Here is a 14603-nt window from a genome sequence, read left to right as displayed (position 1 = left end):
TGCAAACCTTACCTATTTAGTAACATACGTTAGTACTAATTAATGTCCATCTCACTATGCAAAAGGTACGTAGCCAGTCTCTAAAGATACTATAGTCGTAACAATTCTGGCATTGCTCAGAAGGCCAAGCTGAAATGTTCCATTGAGAGTCAGGGGAAGCTCACAGCCACGAGCCTCTGTAAGATCATAAACAAATTATATATTCCCAAGGTATCATGGTTCAGAGTTAACATTCCCACTCCAACAAGGAAGAATAGGAGGAATGTAAGGAGGCTCCCATCAAACAAGACTGACGCACAGCCTGAAAGACATTAATTCCTGTAGCTTCGTGTCCCACATAGAGGGTACGTGGTTTCATGCTTTGAGGCCATTTTCCTGAGCAAACTGACCTCTTTCTTGGCCTGGCTAGTCTCTTGCAGCCCTTCCTAGGTAGACATCCCATGATATTCCATACTATCATCCTGTCAAAGGTCCCGGGGTCCTCACTGCAGCTTGTTAGAAACCTTAATACCTGCCTCAAAGACTTGTCACTGAAGTCCAACTGTCACCTTAGCATCACCCTCTGTCCTTTGTGTTATCATATCAATTGAGATCTCGTCGTCATATGCCAAATAATTTCGAATTATGTATTGGATAATTTTAACTTCATATGATAAGATGGTGCATGTATTTTTAAGGAGTTATTTATTTATTATTTATACAGTATTCTGCCTGCAGGCCAGAAGAGGCCACCAGGTCTCATGATAGATGGTTGTGAGCCACCATATGGTTGCTGGGAGTTGAACTTAGGACCTTTGGAAGGGCAAATCTGGGGCATTGTAACTCTGTGGCTACATCTGTAGGTAGAGCCAAGAAAAAAAGCCACAGTGGACGGATGGGTAGTTCTTTCTGTCACAGGAAAGATACTTTTCCTGATACATTTGACTTACTTATTCATTCATTTGTAACTTAATTTTGCTATGTGTGTGGGGGGGCACATAAGTACTATGGCGTCATGCGAGGTCAGAAGGTCTCTGTTGGGTGTGTGGAGTGCTGCACCGTCTCACTGGCCTAATACATACATCTATTTTAAAGAGTTACGAATATCCTCATGAGGCCTTTTCTTTTAATCTTTGTAGTGTTTTTCTCTATGTAATTCTGCTTTCATTCAGTTCTATGCACTTTCTACATTCCACTGGTACTTCCTATTAATTTATATTATTTAATAATGTGATTAACCTAAGTGTGATTTAGTAAAATACTATTTTTCAACTATATGGTACAGTATTTTCATTACATCTTTATTGATACCTCTTAATTTTATATTGGCTCTACCTTATAATCTATAAGGATATCATAAAAATTCATATGTGTGTTTAACTTTCACTCATATTTACCACTCCATCTGCCCAATCATCTTCCTCCCTTTTCTCTCTGTACATTATGTACACATTTGTTCTGAAACAGTTTCTAGGAGAGCCTCACAGACATGCTGCTTCCCCCCAAATGCCTCGATGTGTTACATCTGATGTGTGACAGCATCTTATGGAACAGTACCACAGCGCCTGATGCTGGGGTGATGCCATTGCGTGACCCATGGCTCCCATTCTGGCTCCCTACCCCGGTACTGATGACTGGGCAGATGTGACAGTCTGAGTACCACTACATTTAGCTGTCCTGGGCTAGCCCTTTCCTCACTCATTTCTAGGCTCACCTTTATGGCTTTTGGTTTTTATATGGGTCATCTCCTAAATTCTGTGGTCTGCGTCGCGGGAAAAGTTCTTTGTGGAGTATTTAGGATTATTTTAAATTCCACGCAGAAGGACACTGTACGCTTCCCCCAGACACAGGCAGCCCCATGACCGGAAACTGTTCTCAGAGTCCCTCTTTCCTGAAGCTCCAGAATAACCTGTTGTTTTTCCTTATTCTTTTTCTCACTTGCAAGTTGCGAGGCTCAGCCACGGACTGACTCCACAGTAGAGCGCTGAGGCCACTTGAGAGTTGTTTCTTTCCTTTCCAGAGGACAAGCCTGGAGATTTGAATTTTGTCATTGATCCGGGAATATTTCGTCTAAGAGAGGGAAGTGTATATTCTTACGTTAGCATCCCAAGTGTTATATTCTCTTTGAGCAGCAGGTTTTGAAGCTGGATTTAATTTCTTCTTCATTGTGGACACCTGAACTGTGTGGAGGAGCGATTCGCGAGTATGCTGGACAGTACCCACGACTACCTTTGTACTCTAGGATGCTGTCCAAACCCAGGACACTCAGGGTGTCTGAACTGTGACACGCTACAGAATTGATAGCTTTTTACTTTGCAAGTGGAATTCAAATTAAGTCCATTATAAAGGCTAGATCTTACCTACATTTCTGTGCCCTCAACTATTGATCGTTACATCCAACTACTGATTTGTAGAAATTGGTCTATCACACTGATGCTTTTAGGCATATGATATAATGATCACAATTTATTTTTCTCTTTGGAAATCAAGAGGTCATGCTGTTTTCTGAGCCATAAATAACTCAATGTTGATATAGTTGGTAACTGATTGAAATAAAAATTGCATTAACTGGCATTTGCAATGTGAGCATCCATACACACCTTTGTCTTTTTCAACCCTGAGGTACACTAAGCATGCTCTCAGAACCTGTCACTTAGGTTGTATGTTTAAAATACATTTGGTTCATATTACCTAAATAAACTTGTCATAGCAGGTCAAATGGCCATTGAGGCAGCCCACTGATGTTACAGTATTTAGTTTTTACATAAAAACTCAGCACCCGCTGACAAGGTTAATGTATAAATGTTCAAGTAAAGATATCGGAGAAAACCAGCCTACAGCAAGGGGTGCCTCCTTACCCAGGCAGAGCCTGAATCCTCTGCCACTGCATAACAACCAGTACTCCTCAAGCAGGCTGTGTCTCGGCTCATGAATCAGTTTCCTTATTTGTGTAAGCAGAAGATAGCCCCTCCTCTAGGGCTAATTAACTCAATAAAAATGGGAGTGCTTGTTTCTTCATACAGATAAGATATCCTCAAGTTCCTTATATAAAATGGTATCAAATTTACATGTAACCTGCACGTGTCTTTCCATATATATTTAACCCTGGATGACTTACAGTACCCAGTATAATGTTAGTACTCATTATACTGTTTAGGAAATGTTGACGAGAAAAGTCGGCAGATGGTCATGACAAAATGAGATTTTTTTTTCTTCCAGAATATTCAGTCTGTAGCTTGTTGGATCCAATATCTAGTACCTGTGGTCTATGGAGACCAACTTTGTCACTCTTGCATAGGCACTCTATTGGGGGATATTCAATCCCATTGTGCACCCTGAAATTGTGAACTGTAAAAACCTGTTTCTTGTTTGGTGTGGTTGAGCCCTAACATACACCTTTAATCCAAGAACTTTCTGTTTATTGTAAACAGGTGATTAAGATATATTTCAGCCAGCCTTATCACACACCTTTAATCCAAGAGCTTTCTGAACACAAGATTTAATAAAGTTAAGAGGCAGAGCAAGAAACCAGCTGAGAGGAATTAAAGAGCAGGAGGACTTTGAGTTGAAGAGCGTTTAAGACAGTGTGGATAAGAAGAAGGGACTTTTGAGTTTTGAGCTAGCAAGCTCTATGGCTTTTAGCTTTTTTGGTTTTTCTGCTGGGATGTGAGCTGAGTATGAAGGTCGGCTGGGTGCTTTCTCTGCCTCTCTGAGCTAGCAGGTTTTCACCCCACCATCGGGCTCTCGAGTCCTCATTGGCAAAACTGAATGGTTGGATTTTTTTTCTTTTTGGTTTTTAGAGACAAGATTTCTCTGTGTAATAGCCCTGGCTGTCCTGGGATTCTTTGGCTAGACCAGGTTGGCCTCTAACTCATGATGATCCGATTTTTTGTTTGTTTGTTTTTTAAACAACAGCACTCAGAAGCAATGTGAACAAAACGCACAAACACTTCTGTCTGGGAGGCAAACAGTAAACCAGTTGTGTATTGCTTCCTGAGGACAAATATTGTGCAGCAGGGCGAAGCAGGGGAAGGGAGAGGGAAGCGCACAACATGGGCGCGGAAGAGCGCAACGTGGGTGAGCGGAAGCGCACAGCGTGGGTGAGCGGAAGTACACAGTGTGCGTGAGCAGAAGCGCGCAGCGTGGGTGAGCGGAAGTACACAGCGTGGGTGAGCGGCTTCAAATAAAGCTGCCACGGAAGCCTCACCGGAAGCAGGTGGCAGGCGCTTGAAGGAGCTCGGGGAGGTCATTCGGGTGATGGTTTCAGTAGAGTCCTCTAGGAAGAGAACTCCCAAGCAAGCACCTGGACCTTTTGTGTTGATGAACATCAAAGATAAAGGTAGGTAAAGGGAAGGCTTGCAAAGAGGAGGAGGCTTTGTATTAGCCAGGGCTCTCTAGGGTAACAAAACTTACATATGTGTGGGAAATATATATGTGTGTGTGTGTGTGTGTTTATAATATGTGTACATATGTGAGTGTATTACACACACCACACACACACACACACATATATGGAAATTATTGGAATTACTTTGAGACGCAGTCCATGAGGCTGGGTCTCTCAGCTGGTTTCAGTATACACTGGAATCCAGGAGAAGTAGGCATTAAGGAAGTAGGCAGTGAAGGAATGGACTTGTTAGCAAGGGGAGGGCAAGCAAAATCTCCCTTCCTTGTCCTTATCAGGGCTTCCAGAGAAGGTGTGGCCCAGATCAAAGACTTCAGGACGCAGGCTAACAGCGGCGTGTGTCTTCCTGTTACAGAGGTCTGGACCTACTTCAAGTTCAGCAAGACATCCCTCACACATGCGCCTTCTTCTCCTTTAGATTTTAGTTAGTTCCAGATGTGGTCAAGTTGACAACCAAGAATTGCCATCATGCCGCTCCTAGTCATGGCTCTAGAAGCTTCCAAGAAGAGTGAACTCCTTCGGTGAGTATCTGAGGAGGACACCGTGTCAACCTTAGCAGCACACTGCAGTCACCTGAGATAGTTGCTGAAGCCATCTTGGGTGATCCTGGCCCTGGCGTCCTGCTCTCAGACGCTCCAATGAATTACACCGGGGTATGGCTTGTGTTATTAGGAAATTTCAGTGCTTCCCAGGTGATTCAGAGACACGGAGTTTAAAATCCCTGTCTCAGGTGTTAAGAGGTTTACAGAAGGGGCTGGAGATGAGTCTCGGTGGCCAAGAGCACTTGTTTTTCTGGAGGACCCAGGACTGACTCCCGGCCCACACTTGGGGGTGCACAACCATCTGTGGTTCCAGTTTCAGGGTGTCCAGTACCCTCTTCTGACCTCCTTGGACACCAGTCATGTGTGGTATGCATGCATACATGCAGTCAAAACACTCATATATAAAATGAATACTATATTATGTTTTGTTTTTGAAATAAAAGGTTATAGGAGAAGATGGGTTTTAGACGTGAGTTGATTCTTGGTACAGACACAGTGGTCAGCTTCTTTAGATCTTTAGGCCTTAAATCCTGACATAACTAAGGTGATGATGCTCTGTTCTGCAGGACTGTTTGATTGGTAAAAGATGTTTGTGGAATTCCTTGTTTCTCCTAGGACCATGTCTTCACAGCATATGTTCATGGCTCCTAGTCAGTCTCCCTAGAAATGCACAATTTCTTACCTTCCGTGTATAAATAGCTATGGATGAACTTGTCTTGAACAGGTAGAAGATACATTTTTCTCCTCAAAATTTATTTGAGAATTAGATTTTTTTGCATAACTAAATTCCAGTTTGTTTGTTTGTTTGTTTGTTTTTGAGACATGGTTTCTCTGTGTAGCCTTGGCTGTCCCTGGACTCCCTTTGTAGACCAGGATGGCCTCGAACTCACAGCGATCGACCAGCCTCTGCCTCCAGAGTGCTGGGATTAAAGGTGTGCGTTACCACACCTGGCCTAAATTCCAGTTTTAATTAGGGTGAATGGGCTAATAATAAATTAAAGCAAGTTAATTTATGAGCTGTTATGATATGCAAATGTGCCATGTGACAGATGACCCTAAAATCAGACAACTTTCTTTATAGTTATGGAATAAGATAACATATTTTACCACATTTGTTTTATGTTATTATTAATAAAGTTGAGGTTTTACTCTCTATAGCTAAATAAAAATTTACTGAGAATATAACAGAATTTGTTAAGAGGTCTAGATCATTTCAGAGTCAGTAGTTAAACCATTTGACAAAGTGGAGAAACAACATCAGATGACATCATCAGCTTCTCACAGATGGTGTCAGCAGCTTCTCACAGATGACGTCATCAGCTTCTCACAGATGACATCATCAGCTTCTCTGTGTGTGCCTCTTCAAGTCAGAGGAAAGTAGCTTTCTGAATGGGTTTATGGACAGTTTACATTACAATCTGAAAAAGCATTTTTAATAAAAATTCATTCTATGTAGAAATAAAAACCATTGTATGATTAACATTTATGGGGAAATTTTCAAGTGAAAAATATTGTAGAAATAGTAATGGAGTTAGATAATTCATGTTAAATTTCCCACCCAAGAGGCAATAACTTTACTCATGTTTGACCCCAGAAGTAGCCCGCATCCTGTGTGCCAGGCTAAGGTAATGTTCCCCAAAATGTCACGCCTCCATCAGTAAGATACATCTTTGCATCCCAGGCTGGCTTTGAACCTATGACCCTTGGACATCAGCTTTCTAGGTGCTTCTGACCATTTTATTTGGAACTAATTTTTTATTTGTAGAAATGTTACAGAGATAATAGAGAATTCTTCCACACTGTGTTGGTTATTATTCTTGGTTGTCAACTTGAGTACATCTGGAATTAGCTAAAACTCATCACTGGCTTTGGAATTCATCACTACTTCCTCAATATTCGAGCATATACTGATAAATTTCACAAACACACACACACACACACACACACACACAAACACACATGTATACATACATATGTATGTATAAATTCCACATATATGTATATATATGTGTGTATATGTGTTAAGAATTGTTATACTTGTTTGTTTGAGACAGGGTCTCTCTGTGTAGCCTTGGCTGTTCTGGACTCACTTTGTAGACCAGACTAGCTTCAAACTCACAGGGATCCGGCTGCCTCTGCCTCCAGAGTGCTGGGATTAGAGGTGTGACATACTTTAAAACAAATGAAAGCAAAAGATCATTTTAATTTTTAAAACAGGTGAGCATGTATTCAGCTACGGAGACAGCAAACAGAAGGAAGCTTTCAGCCGGCGGAGTCTGTGAGTCCGTCAGTGAGGAAAGGTGCGGTTCTGCAGTCCCTTCATGCTCTTTGATGCTTCTTCATTTTTTGCTGTTAGTGCAACTGAAAACCTGGTGTGGAGTGGTATAGCAAAGGGACAGGAATAATCCATGTGCTATGGGGGGGGGGAGTGCAGCCATGATCAGGCAGGCATAATCCATGTGCTATGGGGGGGGGGAGTGCAGCCATGATCAGACAGGCATAATCCATGTGCTATGGGGGGGAGTGCAGCCATGATCAGACAGGCATAATCCATGTGCTATGGGGGGGAGTGCAGCCATGATCAGACAGGTATAATCCATGTGCTATGGGGGGGGGGAATGCAGCCATGATCAGACAGACATAATCCATGTGCTATGGGGGGGGGGAGTGCAGCCATGATCAGGCAGGCATAATCCATGTGCTATGGGGGGGAATGCAGCCATGATCAGACAGACATAATCCATGGGCTATGGGGGGGGGGAGTGCAGCCATGATCAGACAGGCATAATCCATGGGCTATGGGGGGGAGTGCAGCCATGATCAGGCAGGCATAATCCATGTGCTATGGGGGGGAGTGCAGCCATGATCAGACAGGCATAATCCATGTGCTATGGGGGGGAGTGCAGCCATGATCAGACAGGCATAATCCATGTGCTATGGGGGGGAGTGCAGCCATGATCAGACAGGCATAATCCATGTGCTATGGGGGGGGGGAGTGCAGCCATGATCAGGCAGGCATAATCCATGTGCTATGGGGGGGAGTGCAGCCATGATCAGACAGGCATAATCCATGTGCTATGGGGGGGAGTGCAGCCATGATCAGACAGGCATAATCCATGTGCTATGGGGGGGGGGGAGTGCAGCCATGATCAGGCAGGCATAATCCATGTGCTATGGGGGGGAGTGCAGCCATGATCAGACAGGCATAATCCATGTGCTATGGGGGGGAGTGCAGCCATGATCAGACAGGTATAATCCATGTGCTATGGGGGGGGGGAATGCAGCCATGATCAGACAGGCATAATCCATGTGCTATGGGGGGGAATGCAGCCATGATCAGACAGGCATAATCCATGTGCTATGGGGGGGGGGAGTGCAGCCATGATCAGGCAGGCATAATCCATGTGCTATGGGGGGGGGAGTGCAGCCATGATCAGACAGGCATAATCCATGTGCTATGGGGGGGAGTGCAGCCATGATCAGACAGGCATAATCCATGTGCTATGGGGGGGAGTGCAGCCATGATCAGGCAGGCATAATCCATGTGCTATGGGGGGGAATGCAGCCATGATCAGACAGACATAATCCATGGGCTATGGGGGGGGAGTGCAGCCATGATCAGACAGGCATAATCCATGTGCTATGGGGGGGAGTGCAGCCATGATCAGACAGGCATAATCCATGTGCTATGGGGGGGAGTGCAGCCATGATCAGGCAGGCATAATCCATGTGCTATGGGGGGGAGTGCAGCCATGATCAGACAGGTATAATCCATGTGCTATGGGGGGGAGTGCAGCCATGATCAGACAGGCATAATCCATGTGCTATGGGGGGGAGTGCAGCCATGATCAGACAGGTATAATCCATGTGCTATGGGGGGGGGAGTGCAGCCATGATCAGACAGGTATAATCCATGTGCTATGGGGGGGGGGAGTGCAGCCATGATCAGACAGGTATAATCCATGTGCTATGGGGGGGGGGAGTGCAGCCATGATCAGACAGACATAATCCATGTGCTATGGGGTGGGGGGCTGGGAGTGCAGCCGTGATCAGACAGGCATAATCCATGTGCTACAGAAGATGATACTTTAGGCCTGGTGTGGAGTAGGGAAATTGACATAGCAAAGGGAAGGTTCTTTTCTTTTCTTTCCTTTTCTTTCTTTCTTTCTTTTCTTTTCTTTCTTTTTTTTTTTTTTTACAAGAGCACAGGATTTTGAAACAAATTATGTAGCAAATTGGTTTCCCATCTGGTACTGAAACCACTCAAGAGATCATAGGCCCTGAGAGGGAAGCTGCTGGTGAGGTTTCATTAAATGATCACGTTGTCGAACTGACTTAGAAGTATTTGTATCTATAGATCTGTGCTTCTCTCAGCTTTGGTCAGAGAATCTTCCCACAGCAGGCAATAGTTAGTGAGTGCAAAGGCTCCTGGGGTGTCATGGTGCAGATATTAAGCGACTGTGAGGATGCAGCCACAGATGGGTAATCTATACCATGCCCCTCCCAAGCACACCTCAGAGAGCATCATGGGTAAAGGGGCACTGGGAAACACTCTCTTACAGATGTGACCCAGAGGACGATGTACATGTCAGCTCACAGCAGCTGTGGGTGCCTGCCCACAACCTGCATGAGCTGAGGAGGGGGCTCCCCCTCTAGCAGGGAAGTTGGTGGCAGTTTTAGGTGGCTGGTGGAGACGGAGCCTCTTTTTTTGGGAGGGGGAGGGGTGGATCTAGCCACTGGTCGGTTGCCCATGCTCCAAAGAATGTCCTCACACCCATGTGCATAAGGACAGCACTAAATGGACCCGAGGCACCGGTGACAAGGGAACAAAGAAGACAGGCGGTGTGGAGGGGGTATGTTGGGGGGCCCAAGGGGAGCCCGTATGTCAAATACACTGCGTATGTGAAGTTTAAGGAATAAATTAAAAAATATTTTTTAAAAGTTGTAGCAAATTGGGGCTGAGTATAACATAGTTCCTATTAAGTTAGTAACTTTGTAGTTGAGTGCTAGGCAGGGTCCTAGTGACTGGCACTGTAGAGGAGAAACCACCATGAAGGCTTGGGGAGTTGTATGACTGGTGTGTGGCCTGAGGCATTGTGATTGTTTTTATTTTACGAATGAGTCTATTTACGTGCACCACTGTGTGTAGTGCCCACAGAGGCCAGAAGAGGCCACCAGACCCCTGCAAGTGGAGTTGCAGACAGCCGTGACCACCCTGTGGGTGCTGGGACCTGAAATTGGTTGCACAGAGAGATCGGTAGGAGACCCTTGCCCAAGCCATCTCTCCAGCCCAACACAAGAGAGATCTTTATCATTTGTATTTTCAAAGTAATGTTTGTTTGCCAAGGTTTGTTTTATGTTGCTTGTGGGAAAAGGACTTTCTTTTCTCTGTCTTTGTATGGACACAAGTTTCACTGTTTGAAATGAATGACAAGATTCTGTCCTGGCCCCAAACAAGCACGCCTCTATTTCCTGAGACAAAAACTTAAAATATCCCTCAGTGCAAGAACTGGAAACGTTTCCTATGTACAGTGTTTTAGCAATCTGTGGAATCTGAAACTATTTAGAGATTTAAGCCAGAAATAATTCTTCCACTTTAATCATGTACAAGTGGGAAGTTTTGTATCCTCTGTAATGGCACAAAATCCTGGAGATAGGAGCACACAGCTTCAGAACTTTTCAGGTATACTGTTTATTGTTGCAGGATATTTGATCCCATTGTGAACCCGGAGATTGTGAACTGTAAAAACCTCTTTCTTGTTTGGTGTGGTTGAGCCCTAATGCACACCTTTAATCCAAAAAAATTCTGTTTTTATAAGCTGGTGGTTATGGTGTGGCTTAGTCCTAGAATACATCTTTAATCCAAGAGCTTTCTGTACACAGGATGTAATAAAGTTAACTCTATGTCAAGAGGCAGAGCAAGAAACCAGCTGTCATGGATTAAGAGTAGGAGGGACTTTAGTTGAGGGGTATTTAAGACAGTGTGGATAAGAAGAAGGAGTCTTTTAGCCTTTTGAGCTTTGAGCTGGCAAGCCTTTGGCCTTGGATTTTGGGCCTTTTTCTCCTGGGCTGCCCACTGAGCTAATAAGCTTTTGGGGATTTTTCCTGAGACATGAGCTGAGTAGGAAGGTCAGCTGGGCACTTTCTCTTCCTCTCTGGGCTAGCAGGTTTTCACCCCAGCATCTGGCTCCTGAGTCTTCTTTGGTAAAATCAAACCATTGGAATTTTCATTTCTTTAAAACAACAAATTCTATTTTCTTTCTCTCTTTCTTCTTTTTTTTTCTATTTTTGGTTTTTCGAGGCAGGGTCTCTCTGTGTTAGCTGTGGCTGTCCTGGACTCACTTTGTAGACCAGGCTGGCCTTGAACTTACAGCGGTCCACCTGCCTCTGCCTCCCGAGTGCTGGGATTAAAAGCATGCGCCACCACACCCGATGTACAAATTGTATTTTCTATTACAAGTTCACATAATACATATGAGATTCATATTGTAAACATTTCATTATTTATGACCAGGTGTAAGTTTGAGAAGGCTATTAGACAGGAAAAAGAAAGGATCGCCCAAGTGTTCTACACAGCATCTTTATTATGTCAACTCATAAATTCTCTGACCTGGTCGTATTAAGCCAACATGTCTTTATTTCCATGTAGTTGCAGGGAGCTCACTGACCAGGCAGGAGCCATAGAAGTGCTCTCTAGTCCAGCTTTTGGTGAGCCCACAGGGCTCCTGCTGGTGGCTGAGCTGTCATTTGTCTGCCTCCACCTTAGCTATTATTTTCTCTGCACAAATCGCTCACCAAATATTCTGGCAAGAAGAGATTAGTTGTTTCCACTTGGGACAGCACATTGTAGGATGCAACTACATTTGTTCTTTGTTTCCTGTTCTTTGATCTTTTTGTTTGGTTTGGTTTGGTTTTTTGAGACAGGGTTTCTCTGTGTAGCCTTGGCTGTCCTGGACTCCTTTGCAGACCAGGCTGGCCTTGAACTCACAGTGATCCGCCTGCCTCTGCCTCCCCGAGTGCTGGGATTAAAGATGTGTGCCACCACTCCTGGCCCTGGTTCTTTATCTTTATTCCATCTTCCATGCTTCACTTTTAATTCTATCCTAAACAGCTCTACAAGGCATGGGAGCTCTGAGATGTCAGGGACCCACACAAAGTCACAGGCCAGTAGATAAAGTGCAAGCTAGCTGGCTGGTTGTGTCTATAGTAAAGTGTCTAGGGATGTACTAGTTTATCGTGAAATACATGTTCTTTCAGGTTTTACCCAGAATCCCTTTACTCATGATCCAGCACATCTTAAGTACTGCACAAAGATACTGACATTTAACACAGATTTTCAAAGTATGATAAGCTTAAGTGCTTTGAGCTTCTGTGCAAGTAAGAGTATCAGGAGAGAGTCTGTGAGCTGGCACAACCATCTGGCCATGTACGAGACCATGGTGCTTAACAGCCTCTTTCAGGGAGAAGATAAACCAGTCTCAGAGAGGCTTGCTTCATCCTCCCAGGGACTAGAGATTAGAAGCCCACATGGCTCTTGGTGTGTCATTAGACTCAGAACTTTGGAGGTGGAGGCAGGAGGATGACCAGTTACAGGGCAGCCTGTCCTCAAGAGCAGGAGCGCAGAGCAAGACAAAACAAGCCAGCGCAGCAGACTGCGGTTCTCTGAGCTGCCGGGTGTCTGAATGTCGCTCCGGATCGCTGCCCTCACAGCCTGGACTCCTGCTTCCCGTAGCAGGCCTGTCAGTCTTGGTCATGTAGGAGAGCCACCTGGGACAGGCGCAGGTGGGAGGAAGGATTCTCCTGGGAGAGCAAGTGACACGTTCGGTCTCCATGCCAGGAAAGATTCACTCTTTGCCCTTAGATAGCCCAGGAGGGTAGGGAGATTCCTTCCTTCTATTTTTTGAAAATGAATTCACAGTGGGAAGATCAACTGGAAGAAGAAATTTAGTAGATAAGAAAAAAAAAGTCAGGTGTGGTGGTGCACACCTTTAACCCCAGCACTGGGAGGCCGCGTGCAGATCTGTGTGCCTTCCAGACCAGTCGGCTTGCTCTACACAAGGAATCTAGGCCAGACCCGGTCTCAAAGTGCGGGCTTAGGGGTGGGGTTGGGAGTGGGGGAGGGGAAATGGTCATGGGAGCAAGGCAGGAGGCATAGGAAAATGAATCCCCCCAGCCATTCAAATAATAGGAGGTTCAACCACCTGAAAGTACAAAGTGATTAGAAGGATTTTCAATTTGAAAGAAAAAGATCAAGTGAATATATTTAAAAGACATTGGGGGTGGGGCAAGGAAGGGAAGGAGAGAGGGAGAGAGAGGGGGAGGGGTTAGGAGCTACAAAAGGAGGTTCAGGACAGATTTAAGGGAAACATCTTCGGGAATAATAGAACAATATTTAGGGGACTCCAGGCTTTCTTGTGTGTGCACTTATTTATTTAGTTTTTTTCAAGACAGGGTTTCTCTGTGTAGCCCTGGCTGTCCTGCATTCACTTTGTAGACCAGGCTGGCCTCGAGCTCACAGAGATCCTCCTGCCTTTGCCTCCCAAGTGTTGGGATTAAAGGCACATGCCACCACACCTGGCTTTGTGTGTGCTTTTATTTGGCTATGGTTTGGAAGTTTGTTGTTTTCTACCTCATTCTATTTTATCTGTTCTTTTTTTGGGTGGTATTTTATTTTGTTTTCCTGGTTTACGGGGATTTTGTTGTATTGGATTTTTGTTTCTCTTATGAGAAAGAACTTAAACTTGGGTGGATAGGGAGGGGGAGAGGATCTGGAAAAAGTTGGGGAGGAGAATATTATAAAAATATATTTAAAGTTAAATTTTGTGTTAAATAATAAACACTATAAAGCCACTATAATGTGTGTCCTCACTCCACCCTCATGTAGCATCTATGTACCTACACATCTATCATCTATAATCTATCAATCACCTACTTACCTATCACCTATCAACTATCTAACAGCTATTATCTATCCATCTATCTACTCTATCAGTCAGCTATCTATCCGTGTATCTACCTGTCAGTCACTTACCTATTATCTACATATCAATCATGTTTTATTTATTTATTATCTATGTGACTATCAACCATTTATTGTCTATCATCTACTATATTAACGTATTATCTATCTTGCTATTTATTTAAACATAAGAGGACTGACTCATGTGATTATAGGGACCATTGGGTCTAAAATTTGCCAATCAAGCTGGCAGTTTAGGGTCAGAGAACAGTGGGTGAAACGCGCTCAACAGTCAAGGCAGTTAGAAATCAACTGACCACAGTATGAAAGTTCGTTTATGAATGCTCAGCTCTATTCAGTTCATTTGTATTCTGACTTTATGCCTTATATGATGAAAACTGAAGGCCACAAGATGGCAGTGTTTCATACCGAGGTCCCACAGGGCTGACAGGGCAGCAGGGTCACTACCCAAAGGGGAGGGGAGCAAGGACTGCTCAGACAGGTGATTGTAGAGGCTGAAGGTCCTCATAGGCACAGGTGGGGGCTTATCTCAGCCTTAGGGAGCTCCAGAGCACAGAAGTTTAGGTTTGTAATTGCTACAGATTTGTCTAACATATGGGCGGAGGGTGTTGGGTGCAGACTTGTGTTATGTAAGTTTCTACATAGAAAAGTGTTTACCTTGCCTGTGCTTAATGCAGTGGATGTGTAAGACCTTGAG

The 14603-nt window shown here is 44.3% G+C and overlaps 1 long non-coding RNA gene across 1 annotated transcript; it reads left to right on the top strand.

Annotated features, from left to right (window-relative positions):
• The first annotated feature begins 391 nt into the window (after positions 1 to 391).
• Positions 392 to 13259, top strand: LOC311596748. The gene is made up of 4 exons (XR_014778959.1): positions 392 to 4318; positions 4803 to 4905; positions 7144 to 7226; positions 10076 to 13259. It is a non-coding gene; the product is annotated as an uncharacterized lncRNA (long non-coding RNA).
• The last annotated feature ends 1344 nt before the right edge of the window (positions 13260 to 14603 follow it).

Source organism: Acomys minous (genome assembly GCF_964271855.1).
Source record: "Acomys minous genome assembly, chromosome: 4".
Classification (NCBI taxonomy): domain Eukaryota; kingdom Metazoa; phylum Chordata; class Mammalia; order Rodentia; family Muridae; genus Acomys; species Acomys minous.
This window is presented reverse-complemented; position numbering and strand designations above follow the sequence as displayed.